We start from the raw sequence: 26058 nt of genomic DNA on the forward strand, positions 1-26058 counted from the left end.
AGGCAGTTCTGTTACTGATATAACTGGAAAATTAGTACTACAAGTGAAAAGTTGGGGTTTCTTCTGTTGTACAGCTATGGTTGTAAATTTTTTCATTATGTTTTCAAATTAAAATTTGTTTGAATTATCAATACATCAAAAATAATGTCCCTTACTCTTCTGTATCAAAGAATGCTTTCACTGTTCTGCTTATCTCCTTTGCTTATACAAAAGAGGCTTTTTGCTTTTTTGGTGTCTCTCTGCTGTCCTGCAAATAGATCTCCTGGAGTCATCATCTTAATAAAATTATAAAACTAATGCTGTTGTTTTTTTACTTATTTTCTAGTTTCAAGCATAATTAGGAAGTAATGCATGAACACCTACTTCCTTTGCTTTAAAATTCTCTGACAATGCAATCACATATTCATCAATGTTGTGCATGGGACTTTAAAAATGTGTAACATGGGTTTTATTTAAGAAATTAAAATAGAGAGGGGTCACAGTTCAAATATAGCTATATAAATAACAATTTGATCAGCGTTTGTTCCAATGTATGCTTTTTCAAGGAAGAGAGAAGCAGAAAGGGCAGCATAAAGAGGAATAGAATGGAGTTGAAGAAGACCAAAACAGGCAAAGTAGGCAAATTTTTAACACGATGTACCTGTTCTTAGAGAGAAAGGAAATAGAGAAAAGTAGCTGGAATAACATGAAAGCAGAAGTTACTCAACATATGGGAAAAACATGAGAAGGAGAAGAAAAAAGGAAAGGCTGAAAGAAAGGGAAGAAAAGAGAAACTCTTAAAATTAAGTCTAGGATAGTGGAAGAGGTATGTGAAAGAATTATCAAAAAACAATTGAAAAACAGATCCTTTACTTCTGAACTTTATACTGTATGGCATTGCAACATTTTTTCAGCCAAAATTCCCAGTAATTATAAAGTTTCTGGGTTTTTTTTTTCAAATGACTTTATTATTCCGTCTCACAGGTGTCACTTTTGAGCCCTGATGTGGCTCATCTAACTAATTATTTTAATCACTGAGGATAGCTAAATGTCCTAGAAGTATGGAAATAATCCTTTTCCTTGACTAAAAGTGAAAAATAAAATAATTCTTCTGTATTGCAACAATATTGTTCCACACAGTCATGCAAGATATGGGGTTCAAATTCATAATGCTACATGAAAGGGCTTATCCACGGTGTGATTTCACTGTCCAATTAAAACAGAGAAATAAGAGTACCACATGAAGGTCAGCATCCTACAGCATTTAGGAGAAATGGATTTGTTTGAAATATATTTTAATGTTAGCCATTAATGTTAGCCATCTGTCTTTGAAGAGAAATAATTTGTTCAGATTTTAAAATTAAAAGAAAACTAAATAAAACATGGAATCTGAAACCAAGGAGCAAATCTGAGATATAAAAAGTAGTACTGTAGAGTTGAACTGAGCAATATTTAGTTTGATATCTCAATTTTAAGTATTGACAACTTTTGCCTATAGCAAGTGGCCAATGATTTTCTAATTAATAAATACCTTTTAATATTTGAATAGCTTCTACATGTCACCAATGTAAATTTTATTTCACAGCTTCTTTCTTTTGTGTTTTTACGTGATAAATGATAATTTATGTATGAATGTAGGAGGAATAAAATATCTAGACTAAAACATTGAGACAATGAATCACACATATTAACAAAAGAATTGATTAACCCAGTCAAGAGTTCTCTGTAGAACTCATATTTTATTTCACCAGGTGCAATGTTCTGTCTCAGAAGTGGTGAAGACTGACAGCTCTATAGAGAGTAGCCAGGGCATTGCCTGTTTTGCATAGCAAATTCCCTCTAAGGCTGGCAGGGAGAATTATTTGATCCAGCTAGGTAAGTTCATCAGAATGCTTTGCATGCATTCCAGACGGCGTAAAGCATCACACTGATATGTAATTTGTTCTTCCCATGCTCCTCTGACAAAAGAAGCTCAAAAAAAGACACTTCTTCTGGCACCACAAGATTCCCCCAATGTGCAAAGATCTATGGATCTGTGGATCTATGGATTACATTCATGCACTAATTGAAGGTGCTCAGCTAACAATAAGAATCTGAAAATAAGAAACAGCCAGAGAAAAATAAATGCTAATGATTTTTTTTAAAAAATAGAGGTTTTTAATCTATGTGGGCATGAAATGAAATTTGGAGATTCAAATAGGGACTTCTCTGACTTGAAAGGAAGTTTAATTCAGAGAAGGAAGAAATAACAGTGAAGTTGACTGAACATTTTGAAAACCAGGCAATAAGCAAAAAATTTCACAATTACAGGAATGTAGTGAACTGCTATTAGATCATGAAAGATTCAATTTTAGAAGAAATTGGGAAATGCTGGGATTTAAAGTTTTATGTATTTTTACTTAAAAGAAGATAACAATATTATATGAAAAGGCTCTGAATGAAAAAATTGTTCCAGAAAAGAGTGATTAAATCATTTTCAGAGATCAAAAACCCTAAAAAAGATGCAGAACAATAAGAAAAGCTGACTAGCAACGCAGACATATTTAGAAGCCTCCCTCACCAAAAGAAAAATAAATGTGACACTGAATAAGGAAAAACTATCAAAGCAAGTAAAAAGTGTTTGAGACATAAACACAAAAAGGAGAAAAGAACACATAGGACCACAATGAAAGTAAAGGAAAATAAAGGATTAAAGATATTTGGATTGGAGATAATCTGGGTATAGTTCAAAGAAAGAGAATCAAACAGCAATTTGTGTTCAGAAGGAACAAATAAAAATATAAAAGTTAGTGTATTTTATATAAATCTGTGACCAAGGACTGTGAGAAGGATGTTGTACCAGATTTTTAAAGTGGAAAAAGTAATACATGAAACTAAAGGCACATTAGTTTAACATTATTCATATCCAAAATTTAGAAAAGATTCCAAATAGAACAGTTAAAAGCACAAGTGTAAATGGAATGTAAAATAAAATACAATATGCTTTCATTAAAGAATGCTACTGCTAGATTAACTTAGCAATTTTCCTTTCATTAGAAAATAATATTTTCAGCTGAGCTCCTTTTACATGGAATTGAAGACTGCCATATATGAAAACAAACATGTAACAGATCTTGAGAATTTAAAAAATTCATAAGGCCAAGAGATTACATTAAGCAGGAAAGTTACAGGTTGCTGAAAAATCCTTATGAATCTTTCTCTATTAGTTTTTTTTTTAATGATTAAGAGACAAAGAAGCAGATGAAATCTGGTCAGCAAACAACCACAGGAGGGATGATTTCCAATGCAACAAGAAGTCCGGGATTTCACCAAGGAAAGCAATGTAAAAAACCCACTTGAAATGCAATAGAATGAAGACTAATTTCAAGAGCACAAAACAACCCTGGGTAATAACTCAAGGCAGGGCAGCCCTGATAGAACTCAAAGCTCACAATCCGCAACACTGATTAAATTAATGATAATGACATTATCTGGATGCCATCATTATCAGATAATGAGCAGACAGAAAGCATTTTCAAGACTTTCCAGAAAACCTTAATTGAAATTATGAGAAATTTGTAATTCTCATCTACCAGTGTGAAAATCATAATTTTTAATGTGTATGACTGTTAATTATACATGAGACAGCTTGTATGGCTTTCTTGCTATTTTTTTCTATAGATAAAACTTCAATTGGATTTGCAGCAGGAAACAGTCTAGTTAAAAACAAAATCCCTGTTACACTGTCCCAATGGCTCCTAATGTCTCAGTGATTTCTCATTAAATACCCCTATTAAAAGCATTTTTTTAAAAAGTAAAATTACAACATATGCTATCTATATTACGAAACTAGAAATCTGGGGTTCTTTTATCATTTGGGGGTCCTCAATCCAGACACATTTATACTCCCTTGGAAAGGATAAAGCCACCTGGCTGCATTGTGAAATTGTTATTTCCCTTTCTTACTCTATAAATTTTGCTTAAACATCACCAAAAATAGTATTGTTCATTGTACAATGAATATTTCATAAGCAGTTCTACTTTTACTGAGCCGTAAGTGGAAATGAACTAGTGAGAAAGAAAATGATCAGATTTTACATATCTAAATTATATCATCAAAGTGCCCCTTTCTGCACAACCCATTTGATTTTAGGTTTGGGGGAAAAAAAAATTAATGAGCTTGAGAACTATCTGAAACATGAGAACATTATGGAAAATGTCTTAAATTTATATCCAGAACTTCACAGTCATTTGGTACTTTCTTTCCAAAACAATTATGTTGGCATTAGGAACTCTTTTTTAAATTTAATAGACTAAAATTTAATAATAAAAGTTCGTTACCATGCAGAGGCTGCCATATTAAAATCTAATGCAGCATTAGGATATCAGCAAGCCAATATGCCTGCTACTGAATAGATGAAGAACCAGAAACTTTAATATATTCAAATGCATCGTTCCATCTAAGTGCCATAAAGTGCTTTATAGGTTTTTTTTTTTTAAGTAGAATTAAAACCTCTAGCTCTTTTAGCTCAAATGTGTACTTTTTTTCTTTATTAAAATATCTTTCCACTGTGACTAGAATACTGTAAATATTTTTATATCAAAAATCAAGACAAATTTATAAAAAAATAGAACAAATTAGAACAAAATACATGCTATCACATGAAAGCAAGTAAATAATAATACAGAAAAAAAAAAACATAAACCAAAACAACCTGAGGTTTTCTTTAATTAGAATGAGTGTGGGTTTTTTCCAGTTTTTTATATAATCTCAAAATGAATAAATATTGGCACAATGCAGTTCAACAATATAATTTTTTGATCAGGAAAAGGATTCTCATTTCTCCCCCAGTAGGTAATATTTTTTTTTATAAAATATCTAAAGTATTTGTCTTTCTACCTTGATTTAAATTGTGTTTTTCAGTGTATGTTCTTTCAGTATGAAAAACGCTTCCAATTGCTATGATTCACATTATCCACATTTCTACTCTGTTTTGAATGGATGATGGTGTGAAAACTTTAATGATGTCTGAGAAATTAATTCATTCTACTTTCAATATGTGTGAAATATCCAAGGTTACACTTTTATTGGTAAAAGGAGACTTGTCTGCCTCTGGACAAGTTCATGAAGCAAGAACCACTTCCATGAAATAAACAAACAATTCTCAAAATACACATGTGAATAAATCTCTGGATCATGGCAGAGAAAGTCAAATATCATGGAGAGACCTTTCCAAAATCAAAAGTATCACGTAGGAACAAACATTATGGTCTAGTTACCAAAAATGACGGCTCAAGATAATATTACCTTTCACATGCAGGCTATTCCTGTTTAGCTAAGATGGGGTCATTTAAAAGTTCCTCTCTATTAAAGAATAAGGCCTTCTTGATATTGTTTTCAAACATATTTTGTATCTTAAAATTGTTAATAGAGTTGAAGACTGCTGGAATATTTTAGTGAGTATTTGCTCTACTATCAAACATTAAATCAATACTTGTTTAAGGAAAAACAAGTATTTTTAAGGATTTCTTGATTTTTAATCAATACAGGAATTGATATAGCAGCATAAACCAATTCTATAGAAATAGAGTGAAAATATCTATACTACTGGTTGCTGAGTTCAGCATGAAACTTTAAAATGGAGGAAATATTAGATTCCATCAAGAATTTCCTTACAATTTTCTAGTATATTGGGAAGAATATGTTTAATGTTTCATGGATCTTTTTTTTCCCCAAATCTAAATTACTAGAAATAATAATACTAGAACTGGTTAGAAGCTTTCATATTCACCATTTTTCTATTGGAATTAACCAAATTGTAAAACCCTAGGCTTTCCCCTTGAAATGTGCTTTAATAGGACTATAAATTTTTAGTTTTTTAAAAAATACTTGTTCATTTTATTTTTAGTTTCAAACATTAAATTTCAACATTTATTGTAAATAAAATAAAATCATCAATATAAATTGGAATAAAATTTAAAAGACAGCAACATTTTGATCACAAAAATTAAAATTACTGAATTAAATTTAAAATATTTTAATTTTAATTATTATTATGATATGGACCTATACAGTCTATACAAAACAATACAAAATAATCACCAAAGCAACAAACAAATCAAAAGAGTAGGAAAAAGAATTATCCAAGAACAACTTTGTATGCTGACTCAAATTTACTCTGTTACTCAATTCTTCCTAGACTTTAATAAAAAAATAGGCATGTTTTTAACTTATTTTGTTAAGCAGCATATTTTTTTTGAAGTATATATGACCAGAAGTCATGGGGTCTCCATAGCCAAACATAACAATAAACACCTTGAAGCAGTCATTAATTCATATTAATTCAGATCTATTTAAAAGCAATATCCTTCTAACATCACAAGCCACAAAGAAGTTTTACACCTTGCTGAAACCTCAAATACATTAATGTGGGAGACAGAACCCACAAAAATATGTATCATGCTATATCAAACAAAAATTTGACAGAAATACCTTAAAGTCACTTTTTCCATGTGTTTAGAGTTTTTCCTTAACATATTTCAGCTACTTTAGGAATTAATAAATAATATAGTTGGTGAAGAACACTTCCAACTTATTTATTCCATCCAGAAAAGAATTCTTGTTGTTCCCAAATAAAGCTGGGTAAGCAAAATGTAGAAATGGAAGGTTACAAATATTTTAATGCAATATAAATGGGATCCTTGATGTTCCATTTTAGCTATGAAAAAGTTTCCATGTTTCTGAATAAATGAAAAATAAAGGAAGTGGAGAGAAGGAATAACTTTGCAGGAGAGAGATTCTTAAGTGTCGTCTTCAATGCAAGCAGTTGAAGCCCTAAAGCCATCTAAAGAAATTCAATGAATATCATGTGTTTTCCTGTTCTGTGAGTAAAAATGGATTAATTTTTAAAATGTGGTATTGTAGCTTGTCATTTTCCCGCTCACAGAACAATTTCATATTCCTCCTCAATAGTGTTTTATTTAACTCTGCTTAAATGGAAATCACTCTTACAATTCATTTCTTATAGAAGACAAATGCTGCTTGGTTTTAATATGTACTCAGTCCAGCTGTTGAAGACTATGGATGTATGGTTCATAACACAGGTAACACTCCTAATGTAATCAAGTGTATAAAATGGCTTTATACCAACTAGATTCAAATTCCATGACTGGACATGGCTTCATTACTTATGAATGCAATAAGGAATTTCTTTTAACAATTTTAAATGCTTTTTAAATCTAAGCATTTTAATGATACCTCTTTTGTGGTGACACATCTGAAGTCCTTCAAGAGATATGGGAGAGGTTGGTGTGTCTGGGAAGCGCTACCAAACTGGAGCAGGGGGAGCAGACTTCCCTTCACATGGAATTAGCCTGTCAAGGGAAGCAGTGTCACAGCCACTCCCCCTTGCAGAGCCCATGCTCTGTGCAACCATACCTAAAGTACCAAAACATTTCAACTGCTATCACTGCAGCTGTGAAATGCAATCCCCTTATGCATGGCCGCCTCTGCCAGTTTTGGGAAGCAGGATATTTTTGGATGTAGGTTCATAGCAGAGAAACAGATGTGAGGTTTGGTGCCATGAAGAAAACTGAGGTATTATTTTGATTTCAAAGTATTCAGTTTAACTTAGTCTACCTTGACTGAACACAGGTTTTAAAATTTTCACATTCTCCCCCTATGTAAAAATGTAACTCTCCATATGGAATTATTGGTTTTCTTCAACACTCCACTTTAGGAAAGCCTTGTAACCACCACTAAATCTGTGTAACAGTCTGGTTTGATTTTGTAATCCCATTAAAGGAGGCATTCCTTCTTTATGTTCTCTTGTCTTCCATATTTCTTTCTGCATACTGCAGTGCCACACAGGGCACTGAAATATAATGGATAATTTTATTTCAGAATTCAATTTTTGGCAACAAATGTTACTTGGAGATATATCTTGTCATGCTATTAAATATATCTGGAGTAAATCTCTGGAAAACACTTAGCACTGAAGCTGATTAAGAACATAATTTTCCAAATGTTGGAATTAAAAGCAGAAAATGGAAACTGGAAGATAGTACATTTCTTTTTATGGCATTCCTAAGTATAAAATCAGCATGTAATGTATAGCAGTTATAATTCTGCCATATCTCTGAGCATGATGAATTGTAAACAGCAAATATAACATAACACAAATAATTTGGTCTCTAGAAAGGTAACCAATGTCAGCTACTAAATTTTCTTTCTTTTATTCAGTCTAGGAGTCAATTGCTGTAATTATGATGGAAGCATATAGAAGCAACTGTTGACTTTACTAATAACAACTAATAAAAAAATCCCAAACAGAAATACTTATTCTATCCTGTCCTTCTCTCCCTAATAGCATTATCAATAGAAAGTGAGCTTAAAGATACCAAAACAGTAAGTTAGGGTTTTATTTTAAGTAATTTGCTGTAGGGCGACATAAATTCCAAAAAATTAAATACAAAGATGAATAAAAAGCAAATAGGAAAATTCTAATTCTCTGTAAACTTACTGTGGCAAACCTTCCCACTTTGTATAAACTGCATACAACAGTCTTCCCTCTACCAAAAGCTACAGTTTTAGAAATAGCCAGGAAATTAATGACATATCCTTCTGTTCTGCAGCACTGAGAAGGAGCCTGGGCTGGGCATATATCTGGGACCTGTGTGACCTCAGCCATACCAGCTTCAGGAGCCCTTGTTAGCTGACTTCAGCCCAAAGCTGAGGATCTGAGTTTCCCAGAAATTCAGTTTAGGATTCAGATGTTCTTACAGAAGCATAGGTTGGGGATATCAATCCTCAGTTTTTTTACAATCTTTGTTACTGAAAAAGTGATACAAAGTTGCTCTCATCAATTCTGTAAATGTACTTTGTTTTCTCTTTCTGTACAATTAATTTAAGTAGTTTGTGTTTTTTTCACTTGTTTTGTGGATGTTACACACACAAAGCCAAATGAAAAAAAAATCTTCTGATCTTATACTGTTGTGTATATCTAGCTGATTCAAGAGGGGAACACGTAAATAACAATCCACACTACAGTAGAAACCATGGTAGTAAATAACACAATTATTAAAAATCTTAGGTGTCTGAGAATGCAAAATGTATGTATCAGAATCACAGAACGATTCAGGTCAAAAGGGGCTTCCAGAAGTTGTCATCATCATCAAAAGAATGGTTTGGTTAAGGCAAGTATAATCTAATCAAGTTTCTCAGAGTTCTGTCCAGCTAAGCTCTAAACTTCCCAGGAGTTGGAGAAAAAAACTGTATAGGTTCCTGTTCCAATATTTTACTACTCTAAAGATAAAATAAACAAGCAAACAAATAAATAAATACTTGCTAATATATATAATTGGAATTTCACATGTGTCAGCTTCTGTCCATGGCCCTTTTTCCTATCACTTTGCACTTTGAAAAGAGTCTGGTCTGACCCTGTTTGTGCCCATGGCTGAAGTAGTTGCTGTCCTTGATAACATCTCCCAGAGTTATCTTTTCTCCTGGCTAAACAGGTCCTTGTCTCTCTGGTTCCTTATATGCCACATTTCAGCTCTCTGACCAGCTTTGTGGCCCTCCACTGGGCTCATTTCACTACATTCTTCCTTTCTCCTGGTGGGGAGCCTAAAATTGGAGAGACATCTTGAGATAACAGCCCCAAACAAAACATTGCGTACATCTAAATTAATTTAATAATTGAAATTCGTGGAACTAAAAATAATCTTGAAATGCCTTTAGTTTGGCTTTGAAAAGTGTCATGTTTCCAGCATTGTAGATGTCAAAGCAATTTCACTGGCTGATTCAGCTTCAATTTTGGCACGATCAGCAGACTGGCATCTTGAGCACTTAGAACTCAACCAGAATATGAAGAAAGAACAGCTTGTTAAGCAAAGAGAATTCAAGGGCAAACAAGATCTGGTGAGGCAGGAAATGTTTTAAAATTGATACTGAACCTGCATGGATAACAATAGAGTGAGCTGAAAAAGCTAGAAAATGTGCTGACCTATCTCAATGTTAGTGTTTAGGTATGTGGAAAATAATTTGTCCTTAGAAGACCAATAAGAAATAGCCATGAAGATCAGAGGGCTGGATCCCTTCTCCTATGAAAACAGGCCAAGAATTGTGCAGTCTAGAGAAGAGAAGGCTCAGAATAAACCTTACTGCAGCTTTCAGTAGGTGAAGGGAGAGTATAAGCAAGATGAAGAAAAGACTTTTTAACAGGGCCTGTAGTGACAGGGTGAGTGGCAATTGTTTCAAGGTAAAAGAGGGTAATTTAGAATGAAGAAATTTATATAGTAAGGGTTTTGAGACACTTAAAAATTTACCCAGAGAAACTGTGGATTGTCCATGATTGGAAGCATTCAAGGTCAGGCTGGGTGCAGCTTTTAGCAGTCTAGTCTAGTAGAAGATGTCCCTGCCCATGTCAGGAGAGTTGGAACTAATGAATTTTAAGGTCCCTTTCAATCCAAACTGTTCCATGATTCTGTGAAACTTTAGTAAGTTATCCAAATCTAAGTCATGGCAGATAAAGGGAGCAAACTAAGTAAATATAGCAATTGGTAATAAAAATGTATTACATATTACTGTTCATTATCATATAAATATTAGGGTACATTGGTTCTTTTTCCTTGTAGTCAGAAGGCTCATAATCCTGTGTACAATTAGTTTAACACTAATTAAAGGTCTTTAAGTGCCTACATCAATGGAAAATTTATTTCTTTCAGTGTTGTTTTTAATTTAGATAATCTATCCAGCACAACTAGACATGGAAAAGACAGTAGGGCAATAATGATTTTATTAAATATTTTAAAAGCCAAAGAAATCAGGATTGTGGATTTTGGTTTTTTTGGTTCTGGTTTGGGTTTTGGTTTTTTTGTTTGGTTGGTTTGGTTTGTTTATTCTGGATAACAGTGAAAGCCTTAACCACTCAGTCAAACCAGAAGAGCTAAAGCAACAGACAGCCAAAAAAGAGTGAAAGACTTATAACCAAACCCCTGGGACATATCCCTATGTATTGGGCAGAGCAGAAAAAGGCAAAAATACAAACTCTCCATATATGCCAAGACTTAAACCATTCAGAATTATCTGAATCTGAGAAAAATCACTTCCACTAACAAACTCCAAAATTGGTCTGGGAATCCTGCTGTTGAATAGCTAGAAAAGATGGGACTAGAAAATATACTTTTTTTTTTTTTTTTACTAGGGATTGCATTAAGTAATTTTAGTTATTTCAAATAATTATTTTCTTCAGCAGGATTTCCCCAGTATAAAGTAGTACATACAGGGCAAAAAAACCCCAGTAGTTTAAATTCTTATATATTATCAGTGTGAAGTATCTTAAATAAGTGTTTTGTTATGTATCAAATGTGTCAGTGAAACTATATGTTAAAATAGTAATAACATGACAGAGTTTTTTTGATACACTTGAAAAGAAAAAGTATCAAAAAAGTAAGAAGAGAAAAGTTACAATTAAGTCAAATAACTCCAAACTGTGGGAGCAAATGGAAGAATAAGTCATAGATGCTAAACAAAAGGACAAATATCTTTGTAATGATAAATCTGCAGAGCTAAAGATTATGAAAGGTCTTCGGTTTTGAATGAAATGCTGATTGAAATTGTTCAGTAAAAAACTGTAGCAGACAGAGCACAATGCCTATCCAAAAAAAACCCAGTCCAAACCCCAAAAATTCTGTCGCACATCTACAGACATACTGATGTAGGTACCCTTTGAGAAGAAAGACTTCATAGCTCCTCTATTGATGATTGTGTCCTTTCTACCAGGTAAAATGATCAGGATTTCTTAGAATTTAAAGAAAGGGTTGTGGTTCACAGAAAAATCCAGATCAGGAGAGCAGGTGGAATTGTATGGTTTCTCTCTTTTAGTCTTAAGTTTCAGAGCTTGCACTATGATTAACACAGTGATAGTTCCAGACAGTTTTGTCTTGTTCAGTGGGTTAAAAAAAAAAAGAAGAAAATGACCCATAGAGGAAGGCTCTGTAGAAAGCAATCTGTGAAAACATAAAATGGTTCTGCCTGATTCATAAAGGTCATTTAGATTCAAGTGCTTTAAATAAATGGATTAGCATAAATGGATTAGTTAGCCAAGGTTTGCACACTCCTTTGAAGATATATAGGCTTCATACTTGTTCCTAAATGGGCTGCATAAGTCATGCAGAAAGTATTGTTCTCTGAGCTAGTTAACTAATGCGATATGATTCCATTCTTGAGTACTAAATACTTTTGAGTTGAATATTATATGAATCATGTGTCCTATATGTGCCTAAGTTTATAGGTTTGTGTTCATTATATATATACAAAAATCTTGTGATTCGTTTGCTAAAATCTTTAGTTATAGTTATCTTCATCTGCTAACAGATAACACTGGATAGATACTTAAATTAATAAGCAGATCTTCAGTAAGATTAATTTTTATGATGTTTGCAGTTAGTATGAATCAACTGGTTAGTTGTACATGTCCAACTCCATGCACATAGTGGAATTGTTTCATATTAGTCAAAGATATTGTACTAATGGGATCATACAATGAAGAAAGATTACACTCTTCAATGAGATCTAAGACATACTCAGAGAACTCTTCAATGCCTTCTGTAGAGAAGAAGCAGAGTTATCAAGTTCCTAAGATTGAGACCAAATGCAGAGAATTTACTACTTCGTTTCTTGTGAGTTTCCTTAGAAGACTTTCTTCTTGCAGAATTTTTTCAACTTATTTGATCCTCCTCTTTAGCAAAGCTTTCCAACAGCAATAGCATATTTAGTAGACAATTCCTAAGCAAAGTATTCTCTGTGTATCTAATCTTCTTTTCATGCTTTGTGTGCCATTGACTTTGACCTTGTAACTAATGGTAACAAATGCCACAGTTCTCTCTGACTGCATCATATTTCAGGGCATACTCTCTAACAGAATGTCTCAGAAGAACATTACCAGTATATTATGGGACATATTCTTATGCCTCTATTAGCCAGAATGGAGAAGAGAGTGAAATTGGACTCTTGGGAACAGTTTAACCATTGTCTTATGCCAAGACACAGATCAGAGAGTTGTTCTGACGAGTGAACACCTCACTTGTCCACAGAGCCTCAGGGTTCAGGCTGGGGGGGACGAGGCATCTAGGAGACAATAATGTGACACTGCAAGAATTCAAATTCTGTTAAATAAGGGACAATGGCTGAAGATTTATATGTTACACCTTCATTATGATGCCTGAATTGAATCCACTCCTACATAATACCCCTGTAGATTTTGTTTTTAAATCTAAAATTATTAGTTTCTGTCATTTTGTTGATATGCTACAGTGATAAACCATCAATGTGCTGCTGCTCTGATGAGCAGTTGTTTCAGCATGCCTTTGAATCTGTCATGCAAATGATGTATTAATAGGGCATACTGATGGTGTGTTATGCAAAAGATGGCACTGCCCAGAAAACAAAGGGTTCAGGAATGCATTCAATAAGATTGCAAGACAAAAAAATCAGTGAACACACAACATCCTAATAGCTGCTTCTCCAGCTACACTACAGCAACTTATTTTTCTGAACTACTTCTCATGTTATTTTTTTTGGAAGCCTAACTTACAGGAAAGAGGCAGGAGAAAACAATCTTGACAAGTACTTCTTCAGTTGAGATAAAACAACAAGCATAAAAACAGATTCCTGCCTTTTATCAAATATGAGGTTTTAATTTCACTCTACAAAGAACAGGGCAGAGGGGAAGTACAGAAACACATTAATTTGGTTCTATGATATAGCTAAATTGAAAGGAGTAGAGAGCTGCTTTAATAGATATATAGCCAACAGGTTATTTCTATTACACACAAAGGAAAACAGAATCAGTTCTCAGGGTGATTATCTTCTCCTCACCTGAGTCACTATGAGCTTAAATGTGGTTTCTTTAATTACCTAAATCTCTGTGCAGGTTTTCTGATAATATTAACAGCTTATGAACACTTTCCTGTGTATGTACATTAAAAATGTGCAACAAACTCCTATATTCTATAACTTAAAAAAATATCCCCAAAACTTCAAACAATATTGACAAGGAATTATTGAAATATTTCCAAACAGAAGAATTTACAATCTATAACGACATTAACAGATAGGAAAAATGTTTAAACAGTAAGATTAAAAGCTCCCTAATTCTGCACTCCTTACTTTGTATAGATTAAAAAAAATAAATTAGACATTTCTGTGTACTTTATGTCAAAACCTTTTTTTTACCATCCTTTGGTCTGTTCAGCCTGGAGAAGAGGAGACTGACTGAAGATCTCATTGCAGTCTGCAACTTCCTCCTGAGGGGAAAAGGAGGGGCAGGCACTGATCTCTGTGGTAATCAGTGACAGGAACAGAGGAAATGCTAACAAGTTGCATTCCATTGCAACTCATCATTACTGCCTCTGCTGTTCTTATGCTTCATTTTGAGGTTGAAGCTGTTTTTCACTTTTTTTTAAATACTTAAAATCTTCTCCTTTAAAGCACCAAATTAGAACTCAATATATCCATACTTCTTAGAATAAAAAAAAGCATTCAGAAAACAATCTTGTATAAAGAGACACCACAGTGTTTAGTAAAAGCTCTATTCCTTTAAGAAACAAAAAATGAACCCAAGCATCCATGAGTTTCACCCTCTGAGATGTTGATTTGCTCTTTTATGCCATCATTAAAAAAAACCAACCCAAAACATGCTTCAGAATTCTGTTTACTTAATATCATGATGAGTTTACTCTAATTTCAAAGTCATAACAGAGGGAATTCTCTATGTAGACTTTCATTGTTACATCTCTGCCCTGTTCTGCGAGGTTTTCTAGGGGATGCATATTATATTTTCAATTTCAGCAGAGGAAAAGGAGAGAAGCTAAACCTTACTGTAATCATGGACAACCTCAGGTCATAAAAGGATGAAAAAAAATTATAAATCCCTCTCTTTTTACAGAGGCATGTAGTCTGCATATATATTATCTTTGACAGATATTGAACATCATGTTAAAAACACATGTTCATCAGAATCCTACTGAACATAATGAGTTCAAAAATGTTACACTAAAGGAGCCTGAAAAGGTGCTATTTTCTCTCAGAAGGAGATCTGCTGATAACTTGGATACTTTTATAACAGTGCCAGGAATTCCAGGGTAAAATGAATCTACTTGTCACTAGAGCAATAAGCATTTTTAATTCAAATACACACATGTTGTCATCATATTGCACAAGCTCCCATATCTTCTTGGTAATGTCTCATGGACAGCTCCTTGCAGCACTGATTCCTTCTTCTTCAAAGTACAGCCAACAAACCCCAACTCTTCACAGCACAAACAACAGACTCCAACTCTCCCCTCACCCAGCTAACCCACTCTATTGTAGCACTCATCCTTATTGGACACAGCTGTGGCCTATTAAAGGCAGGCCTGTTCCTAATCTTTGGTGATTAGTACAGCTGCAACTCCTCAGGTGGGAGACTACATTCTGCACTATTCTCTTGCATTCTATCCCTCCACAATCCCTCTTTTCTTGTAATTAAAAGTTGCAGCATCTCTGGGCATCATGGGCAGAGCGACTCTGCAGCCCCAAGAAAGAATCTCAATACCTAGGAACAACTTCGGCAGCTGAGCATGCAGCTGAAAGAGCTCTGACTGCATTGCTCTCAGCAGAGACTTTGGGACTAACCCACAAGAAGTTTCATGGACTGTTCGGTGCCTTTGGAAAGCAAAGCTCCTTTCTGGTGAGCTGATTTTCCAGGGGACAATAGGAGAGCCTTCCCTGGCCCAGGGGCGTCCTATTCTGGTGAGGAGACCAGCCTGCCTGGACCTGGCCAGCAACAGCTTCCATTCCGGTAAGTATCTCTGCTCCTTGGTGGAGTAAAAGCTCAAAAAACAGGCTCTGCCATGAGTTCTGTTCCTTTTTTGCTCTTGCCTATAGGCTACGCAGCCCCACGCTTGGGCGCCAAAATATTGGAATATGATCCCAATATTAGCAGGTAGATTGTGCCTGGGCTTGTCTGACCCTTGCTGCTGAGTCAAGGGTGGCAACTGTGGTGTTTCACCTCAGAGACACTTTTGGCTGGCTGGAGGTTGCAGCTGGGCACTGAAACAAGTCCAGGCTTGTAGAACCTCAGTTTACCTTTGGTGGAAAGGCTTCAGGCTAGGGTGAAGAGGAAAAGGAGACGGATTCTGCCAGAGGGTCAATATCCAGAGTTTTATTCTGTGGTCACAGACACCTGAATCTTGGCAACAGCTCCAACAAAATCCCAAGCACATGGTCCTGGCTCAATTTAAGCCCAGGGACAGGTGAGCACCAACCAGGTGGGAGGGGCAGGATCTCAGGAACAAGGGAAACATAGACAGGCCAATGACCCCAGGCCTGAAGGGCATCCTCTGAACCTGACCAACCACACGAGGCCTTGCTGGAATGCTAAGACTGATTGACAGAACTCACTCAGCAAGCGGGCGAGGGGGAAGGGAGAGAGGTATTGCCACACCTGGGAAGGGACTGGGAAGTAAAACAGGGAATGAGCTCACACTGCAACAACTTCTCTCCTTGTTTGGCACCCACCTGTTGCAGCTTGTTTTCAAACTATGACTGCTCTGGGGCATAGCCTAGCACACACTGGACGTTTGTGTATCATCTTACCTGTAGCAATGTTTATTTGAATAATGGCAAATGCAATGCCTATGAGAGTTCTTTGAAAGAATAAAAAAAAAAACAAAAACCAAAAAGACAATTGCACTGGAGCAAAAAGATATAAAGATTTTCCTCTGGTTCATTGATGGGATTTATTTAGTCAAATGGTGCATAAATTAGCGTAGACACCACAGATTTAGACAGATGCTCTTGCAAGAAATCAGAGCATCAAGTTAGAATGTGAAAATCCCAAAGATTCTATAGCTACTTGTGCTTCAAATAGCCAAAAACTTCTATCCCAAATATTGGTTTTCAGGTTGAATCTAAAAAAGATGTGTTATTTTGGAAAGTGCTTCTAATTCTTGCAAATGCCAGCAAACACATTCCCTGCATGTGATATAAATTTAAATGTATGACACAGAAAAGGTAAATAAGCCCATTTTCACAAAATCAAGCAGATAGAAACCTAGAGTTCCTTGTTCAAGATAGAAATAAACAGTACTGCTACTTAATGTTCTGACATTTATGAAATTCAAATCAAGTTACAACAAAATCTGAAAATAGGGGAAGAAACGAGATATGTCTCCCCTGATTTAACAGCTTAGTGAAATTTATCTAGATGGTTCAAGGGGGGTATAAGTTGCAGAACTGCAGAAAATATTTGAACTTTAAGAGCTGTGACTGACTATGAATTCCTACCTGTTGCTTCAAGAGAAAATCTACCTCTTGCTCTGAAAAGGTACTACAAAGATGGGAAAAGACTGTTCAAAACCCCACTGCCTGCATGTGGTAGAGATATGCCTATTGGGTTTTGATTCCCAGTCACATAAATTAATGTAAGAATTGCATTAAGCCAAAGCTCCCCAAGCTGCAGGTTTTACAAGAAATTGCAATTTAGACATGGGTGCTCTTATATGGTGAGAGCTGAAGTTTTCTTGTGTAAGTTTGGCAACAAAAGCAAAAACCTACAAAGTCCAAGTTTCTTAACTTCCAATCCAGAGAAAAGCAGAGCAAGTTTTACCTTCCATTCCAAAATGTCAGCAAGGAGAGGCATTTACCTCCCATTTCCAAAAGGCCCTGGAATAGAGAGAAGGAGGGGAGGAGTCTCTGCATACAGGAGAGGAGAGAGGCAGAATTTACAATATGAGAAGACAGGAGAGGAGAGGAGGAGAGGAGAGGAGGAGAGGAAGGTTCTTACCTGCCATTTCCAAATGGCAATTTGTACTCAAGGAGAGAAGAGTTCCAGTTCTTTCCAGTTCTAAACAGCTTGTTATACTTGAGGGGAGGAGAGGAGAGAGGCAAGGGTCTTACCTTCCATTACCAAACAGTGATTTGTACTTGAGGGGAAGAGAAGAGAAGGGCAAGGGTCTTACCTCCCTTTTCCAAATGGCAACTTGAACTTGAGGGGAAGAGAGAAGAGGGGCAAGGGTCTTACCTTCACTTTTCAAATGTCTCGTCATACTTGAGGGGAAGAGAGGCAAGGGTTTTACCTTCCATTTTCAAATATCTCATCATACTTGAGGGGAGAGAAGAGGGGTGAAGAGAAGAGGCTTACCTACCTCATCAAGGCCCTCTTCCTCATTGTTTTCCTTTACCATCCATTCCACCTTTTTATCACCTTTATTTTAATTACTTACAGCTGCAACCCATTAAGGGCAAGGTCATTCCTCTGCTTTGGTAATTAGTACACCTGTGGCTTATCAGGAGCCAGGTCACCGGTTAGGGTAATTGGAGCCCATCCAGTATTTTCTGGGTTTCTACTTTTAAACAGTCTTGTAGCCCATTTCCATCAATAAGGTTCAAACCTTTGGAAAACGTTTGGGGTTTTTTTTGTTTCTGAGAGTTTTTCTTCAGTATAGGCCTTTAGCCACAGAAAAAGTGGAGGCATCAACTTCATTTTATACTTGCATAGGAAACATAAACTTGGCTAGTGTGCTATACACTAAATTTGCTTGTTGTGAGACCATGTGATTTATTGGGGCTGAAGTCAGATAACCAGGTAGGTTTGACATATGTTTTCAGAAAAAAAAATCCAAGATTGTCTAGGCAAAGATGGTATTTTTGGCTCAAAACTAGTGTTTACCTGCAAATCCTTGAGGTGCAGCAAAATAGTCTGGTGCTACATCAATGTATGTTTGTGTCTAAGCATGTGTCACCACTGTCCTGATAAACTGGGCTTTATAAACAAAATTGCAGCCAATTGGCAAAGGAAAATGATTACTCACTTTTATCTGACATTCGTTAGATCAAATTTTGAATACTCTTAGTTTTGGTTTCCAGTTCAAGACATTGGTAAACTGGAGTGAGTTGAGTGAAGGCCAGCAGAATGGTCAGGGCTGGCACACCTGCCCTCTGAGCAGAAGCTGTAAGAAACAGGTTGTTAACCCACAGACAAGATGGCTTTGGGAACACCTTACAGCAGTCTGCCCATATCCACAGGGAAATAACAAGAATGTAAATTCCTCTTATGTTGGGACATGGTAGATGAATGAGAAACAGGAGTCCCAGACTAAAAGAGGAGAGGTTCCAACTGGAACAAATTGTCCTGGAATCACTCTGAGGACAGCAAAGCACTGGGACAGGCTGCCCAGGAAGTTGTGGCATTTTTGTCATGGAGGCTTTAGACAGCTGACCCAACAAAGCCCTGAGCAACCTGGTCTAAATGCTGAATTCACTATTAACTCTGAGCAGGATGTTAGAGCACTTCCAACCTGAGAGATACCATTGAAGACCATCTTCCAAATTCTCTCATGATTACATTTAGGTTGCAAGCCACTGAATATATTCTTATTTTCTTAAGGAATGTCTAAGTGCAGAACAAATCTATGAAAAGTATTATGAATTATAACCTGGGAAAAATGTAACAATTCTGACTGCAAAATGGTAACAGTGAATGGAGTTGGTAACAGAATGTCTTGATTGCTTGGAACACTTAAGAATGTGACTCTTAGAAAATATCTAGCTCTTTTGAGAGTTAGTTCACATTTTCTTTAGGAGCCAATTCTTATTAAGATTCAAAGAGGAATGGTCCAAGTCCTACAGTTTTGGTCTTCAGTTAATGTAGTCCATATTTTCATTTTAAGGGGCTATATCTTATTAGACAATTATGAATTTTTCTATATTCTCAAATGTTTAATAATAAATGATAGAGGAAACTGTAGGTCAGATTAATTACTCTTTTTGACCTTGTGTGTGTGCACTAACATTACTGAATGGTCTGTTACTGTTAATTAAGCCCACAGCATAATTCTTTGCATTGATTACATACCATGCAGGTGCCTCAAGTTCAGCTATTCAAAGATGTGGACATCTAAGTCACATGTTACTGCTACTGCTCCTACAGTAGGCAAATGTTGGCAAATACATCAAACAAAACAGGCCAGGATTTTCCAACTAAATAAAATAGGCATGAGAGATTTTGCTGGAAAAGTGCCATACACTTGATGAAATTCATCAGACTAAATACTCTTTTTTATCTCCCCTGAAACACAGCAGGAAGCCTTTCTGCATTAGGGCATTGGTTGGTACACAACAAGCCTGTTGAAGAGACAAAAGTCACGAGTGTAGGCAACGTGATTACGTGGACTCCCTCGCTGAAGGACAGACCTCTGCTGGAAGGTTCGGTACCCATTGCTTCCATTTCACCCAGAAGCCAATTGATGTTGGTAGATTGTGTACATTTTCCACAAACACTGGAAGTGGGTTTAATCTCAGGTAGCTTTAGACACTTACAACATGTATGGGATATATCAGAGCTGCTCTGTTAGATTCCCTTTATTGTCAGCAGGGAGAAGTAGGTACCAAGGAAAATGATTCACCTGACCTGCCTTAGAAATCTGCTGAAGGACGAGATGACTCATACTTGAGCAAATTGTATTACCTTCCATTGATAGAAAAAGAAGTTCAGACAAGTAGCCTGACTGCAAGTAAATCTGACACAAGAAAACAACACTGATTCATAAATCTGGAACCAAGAGAAGTTTCGTAATAAAAGGGAGAAACAGCCTCATTCCTACAGAAGAGCCACAATTTCAGTGTGCCTGCTTCAGACATTATTAAAACAAACCCACATAAAGAAGTATTACAGTGCTATGATCAAAACTACAAGTCATAAAAGTTTGAAAATCAAACTTTTTCACATATTGAAGGTTTTTTACCTTCAATAAAGCCATGGGAGATGAGAATGATAGTTTATTTTTCGGAATCTTTATATATCTGAACCATACTACATTAGCTTTATATATCTGAATCTTTATTTGGCCACCAACCAGTTCCTTCTGAGTATCATCACATATAACTTGCAGAAAGTAGCAAAAAAATAAAAGCTTCTTTGGAACTCCCCTTGTTTCTCTCTGGGAGGGTAAAGTTCCTCTCAATCTGAAATCTGTAGGGTACCACTCTAACCAACAAAGAGTTCACAGTCAGCTCACCACAAGTCTTTCTGTTCCTATTTTTCATCATTATAGATAACAATTTCCTAGAGCCTTCTTTGGGGAATTATGTAATTTGGTGAAAATATGCCTCAATCTACCTCCTTTTGTCTTTTTTTTTCTTCTTTTTCCAAATGAAAAAAAAACCCTCATTTTTTCATTTTTTTTTTCTCTGATGACTGCAGAAAGCCATCAGAGATTACTTGACTGGGAGAAACTGATCAGCCAGAATCAAAACGGAGACAGAAGTCCCAGAGCTGCCCTGGTGGCCTGTAAGGCTGCCAGGAAGTCTCCCAGCTCCAGAGCTCAGCATCATGCCTTGCCTAAGCCCTCTGTCCTCCCCCTGTAGCGCTCAGCTCTGCTGCAATTCCAGCTGCCGAGTGACTCTCTGAGCCATTGCAGTTTCAGCACCACATAATCCTGAACGGGATGTGAACAGAACAAGTTGAGGCTGCAGGGGGAAATGCACACACACCAAAAGAAAAGGGAAGCCAAAGTGGTAGGGAAGTGGTAAGTGTGGTCACTGAGCAAAATCGTGACACACCCAGAAAGCTGAGCAGAGGAAAAATTGTCCTGTGTCCCTCCACAGTAGCAATGCAGAGCCTTGAGTGTGACAGAGGGAGCACAACATTCACGTGGAGAGGTCATCACCTTCCCCACCATGGAGAAGATTAACCGGAGAGGACAAACTTGCATTGAAAGGGAGGTGAAAGCTTCTAGCAGGTGATGATGATGATGGACATTCAGCAAACTTCAGGCTTTTTCAGAAAAACTACAGGAAGTTTTCAATAATTTATGATGGATCTTCTTAATAAAGAGAAGTGAAGCTTATTTTTGAACAGTGTAATCACAGAAAATGATGAAGAGTCCCCTTCTTTCCCAAGAATCAAGTAAAGGAAAACAACCTGCTGTGCTGCTTTCTCACAATTTAGCACATGGGTACCAAAATAACAAAGCATCTCCGACGGTAATTTTTACCAGAGTGGCTGACCACCATACTGGGGCTGTGGTCACGCATCCTGACCTTCCTGCAGCAGAGCCAAGTGAAGACACTGCCAGCCCTGCCTTGTTCCCAGCTGTTTATCTGCACTATTTACTGGGGCCACTGACTTGTGGACCTGCTGGCATAACTATTCAGTCACGTGCTCTCTGCTTCAATAAAAGCAAGTCAGATGAGCTGATATGTCATAAATATAAATCTAGGCTGAGCTGCTGCATCTCACTGGGTCCTGAGGTGATCAATCACCAGCATTTCCAGGGATCTTGAACCTTACCAGCACTGCCAGGGATCTCGAACCTCAGCTGCCTCTGGCCAAGGATGGTTTCTTAATGGAGAAGGAACTCTTTGCCCCTCATGCTGCTGAATTCTAACATCTCCATGCTTTTCCCCTGACAACACTCTCCCTACAAACTCTGCCTTTAAGTCCTGCTAAAAATTTTCTCAGATTTTTCTGCTGCCTTGGCCATCGGCTTCTTTAGTGTTCCTGTTGTCTTCAGCCTGCCTCCTTCCCTGATATTTTGTCCCACAATGTCCAATCTCTGTCCAGCAGAGACCTACTCGTACCATGTTCAGATCCCTGCAGCTGCTGTGCATTTTGACTCATAGTTCCCAGTGCTTTGGTTGTCTGCTCAGTAAAGAAGCTTAAGTCTTTTTGGCAGCGTAGCAAAGTGCATAGGTTCTTCAGGAACACAGTAAATGAGCTGGTCCTTGCTCTGCATTGAAACTAGGCCCAGAGAATTGCATTAAGATAGAAATTTCAGTAACTCTCCAGTCCAGGAGGTATGGTGGGCTGGCTTTCAGAAAGGGACATTGAGAAATGTGCATAGAGAATCCCTGTCTTTAGAGTCTTATCCATTCTTTTCTATGGACTCATCCCCAAGGGACTGATGGGTGATCTGAAGGAAAACAGACTACTTTTGCTGTCTGGTCTGAGCTGCCCTTTGCTTATGTCTGAAGTCAAGCCTTGTGGCTGACAGGCCAAGCCTTGTTGGCACCCTTCAGCCTGAGCCTGCTGTTGTGGAACCAGCCTTAGCAGGGCACCCTCAGCTCCCTGCACTACAGTGTGTACCTTTAATGTCAGTCTCTCTCTCATGATTTCACTTTCAAATGAGATACACAGTAAAATTTGAAGGGGCAGAGAGATATATATCCTCACAAAGGTTCATACTGTTAAATATTACAGCTGATTTCTCCCCAGAACATTCCTACACTGCTGTGTTGGTACATGTATCTTAGTTGGTATGGTTTAACTGAGAAAACATGCTTGAAAATGCAGCAGAAATCATTATAAAGCTATCACAAGTAATTTGTAAAACTAAACTTTTTTCATGATGTATAATTAATGAGACTCAGTCTGTAAATACTTGTGTTCAGCAGATAAAACTATAGATTTCCTATTCCAGAAATGAGATTTGTGATATACACAAAGATCTGAAAAATGGACCAGCAGTGAGGAAAATGTGCATTTGTCACTCATACCACAAAAATGTTAGAAAAACATGGACAATGATTTTTGAAATGGGCTTAGTCTTTTAACAAAAATACTGCAAAGGCTTAGAAATTGATGAATGCTTTAAGGGCTCCTTAAGTTCATTTTCCCAGAAGTTCTGAACTAAATTCTTCTACTCTTCCAGTATTACAGTAAGGCCATTTATTCTAAATACAACAGGAAAAGAATATCTATCACTTGGATATTTTTTAACTGTCTCCCATAATACACTCCTGATAAATGAAGCATTGTGGAGCCAAGCTATAATGGGAGAAGAGCACCACCAATGAAAGCACTATTGTCCTTGTGCTACCTTTCATCTCAAACTGCAGATGTACAGATAGCCTTCTTTTCCTTGGGAAGAAAATTTTCTTTTTTCACTCTGTTCAATTCATTTGCTTTGAAAGCACAAATACATCCACACATATATTTGTCTGAGTTTTTCATCAAAGCACTTATAAAAGTGAAGAGACATTGACCTTGTGTTCCTTTAATATTTCAATCATATTGAGTCACCACCTAAGCAATGCTGAGTTTTGTCTTAGAAAATTCTCAGTTACAGCCATATTTGGCAAAGAATCACACCATCAAAATACAGATTTTAGAACCACTCTCCTATTACAAGAGAAAAGCTAATAACTGGTTGAGTCAATAAATGGCATATTAAAAATAAAACTTTAAAAATATTTGTGAGTCCAATTAGGGTTCATGGAAAGGGTAACTTTGTCATTGATTTGGGATCTGTTATAAATTTTAGCAGTTGTGTTTGAAGCTTGAGTGGTCAAAGTGCAAACAGAAAATATGCCCCATGAGCCCTGCTCAACAACCGAAGGTACTTCAGCCAGTAAAACAAAAAACAGTTCAGCATGAAGAACTCTCATATTTTATTTTTAATGAATATGGGATCAGACCAGAAATCATTACTTCATCAAAGTAACCTTTCAGTTCATTAGATACACAAATTTGAAAAACTCCAAAAAGGTCGTACTTAACAATATACCCAAGCCTATTCTTCCAAAACTATGTTTCAAAGTTGCAATTATTCATTGAGAAACACAGAAGAATTCCATAGAACTTTAGAAAATAAAAGACATTCTTTGGTTAGATTGAGAAACTCACAAATGTTGTCCAAGTTATATATCAATATACTTTTCCATTAACATAATTGTTAGTCCTGACATGGAAGACAGTTGTGCACATCTTGAAGTTAAAACATTCCTGGAATTCAGATTATTTTTTGAACATGTGATTAGAGTGCTTTTTGAATCAGACATAAAAGATATGTCACTCAAAGCAATGAAGATTTTCCTCATCATCCCATACACTTGCAAAAAATCTGTTATAAAATGAAATATTATGAAATTTTTAATTACCCTGTCTTCAGAGTAAAATGAAGTAAAAGCAGATGGGTAAAAAAGGAAAGGTCATAGTATATGTGTATGAACTAATAACATAGCATAGATTTCTAGTATAACTGAAGTGTCTCTGATAACATTTTAAAATGAAATAATAAGTGTAAATATTTGAGGCAACTAATCTCAAAGGCATAAATGTCCAAAAATGTACAGTGCTGCAAATATAATTGCTGCACATATTCAGGCATACAGTTTTCTAATTGCATATGCAAACATTTGCTTAAGAACTACTTCAGTCAATATGGAAGAGATTGAAAATTATCCCAAACATTTAAAAATTACACATTATGTCCTGAAAGCTACAGTGAGATGTTTAAATACAAATATTGACAACATTCTCCATTAAAAATGTAATTTTGAATTATAATAGTTTAAAAGTTAGCTTTTTTTTTTGTTAAGTTAGACTTGGGATGAGCTAGGTTTTCTTCATGATCTCCAAATTTGATAGTTCTCTTGCCTCAAATACAAATTTTAAGTCTTCATCATGTTCCAGTTACTCAGGTTTTTGTCTACGTCCTCTTCAGGCCAAATGGCAACGGATCTCTTCCTGAGTCAGGACCCACAGAACTGTTGCACACTAAAAATTCTTTTCTGCCTTTGGAACTCTGGGTGTCATCGTGCTTTGGTTTGTTTCTCTGAAGCAGCTCCTGTCACAATCACAAAAGCGGGCAACCGTGATCCTCATCCAAGCTGCAATTTTCCTCCTCTCCTTCTCCAGTATGGAAAAGAGGTTCCACATCTTCAAATCCGGTTGCTATGCTGGTACTAACAGTGTACTCCTTTGGGATGGCCAGCAGTTAGTTCAGGCCTCTACACATGGCAGGCCATTCTCAATGTCCTTTTCAAAACCTTCATCCTGTCATTTAAATGCCAGAGCATTAAAATAATTAAATAAAGTTAACACATCCAGCAAACTGTCTAGTGAATAGTGACACAACTTTCTCCTTTACTAGAATGAAAATCACTACAAAGGCGTACAAGCACACCTAAGATTTAAGTACAGCTATGCAAATACTTAAAGGCTATGGCCAAATTACTCTTTCAAGTTGCCTCAAGTTAAAAACTTGAAGGATTTTTGTGAGAGCTTGTATATGTTTTTTTAAACTACACATGGAATTATTATTTTAAGGCCAGGT

At 36.2% G+C, this 26058-nt stretch overlaps 1 long non-coding RNA gene across 1 annotated transcript; it reads right to left on the bottom strand.

Moving 5' to 3' along the window:
- Positions 1-14105: 14105 nt before the first annotated feature.
- Positions 14106-17841, bottom strand: LOC132081045 (uncharacterized). The gene is made up of 3 exons (XR_009419634.1): positions 17787-17841; positions 17610-17665; positions 14106-14265 (listed from the first exon to the last, which is right to left on the bottom strand). It is a non-coding gene; the product is annotated as an uncharacterized LOC132081045 (long non-coding RNA).
- Positions 17842-26058: the final 8217 nt, after the last annotated feature.

Source organism: Ammospiza nelsoni, chromosome 1, assembly GCF_027579445.1.
Source record: "Ammospiza nelsoni isolate bAmmNel1 chromosome 1, bAmmNel1.pri, whole genome shotgun sequence".
NCBI lineage: Eukaryota > Metazoa > Chordata > Aves > Passeriformes > Passerellidae > Ammospiza > Ammospiza nelsoni.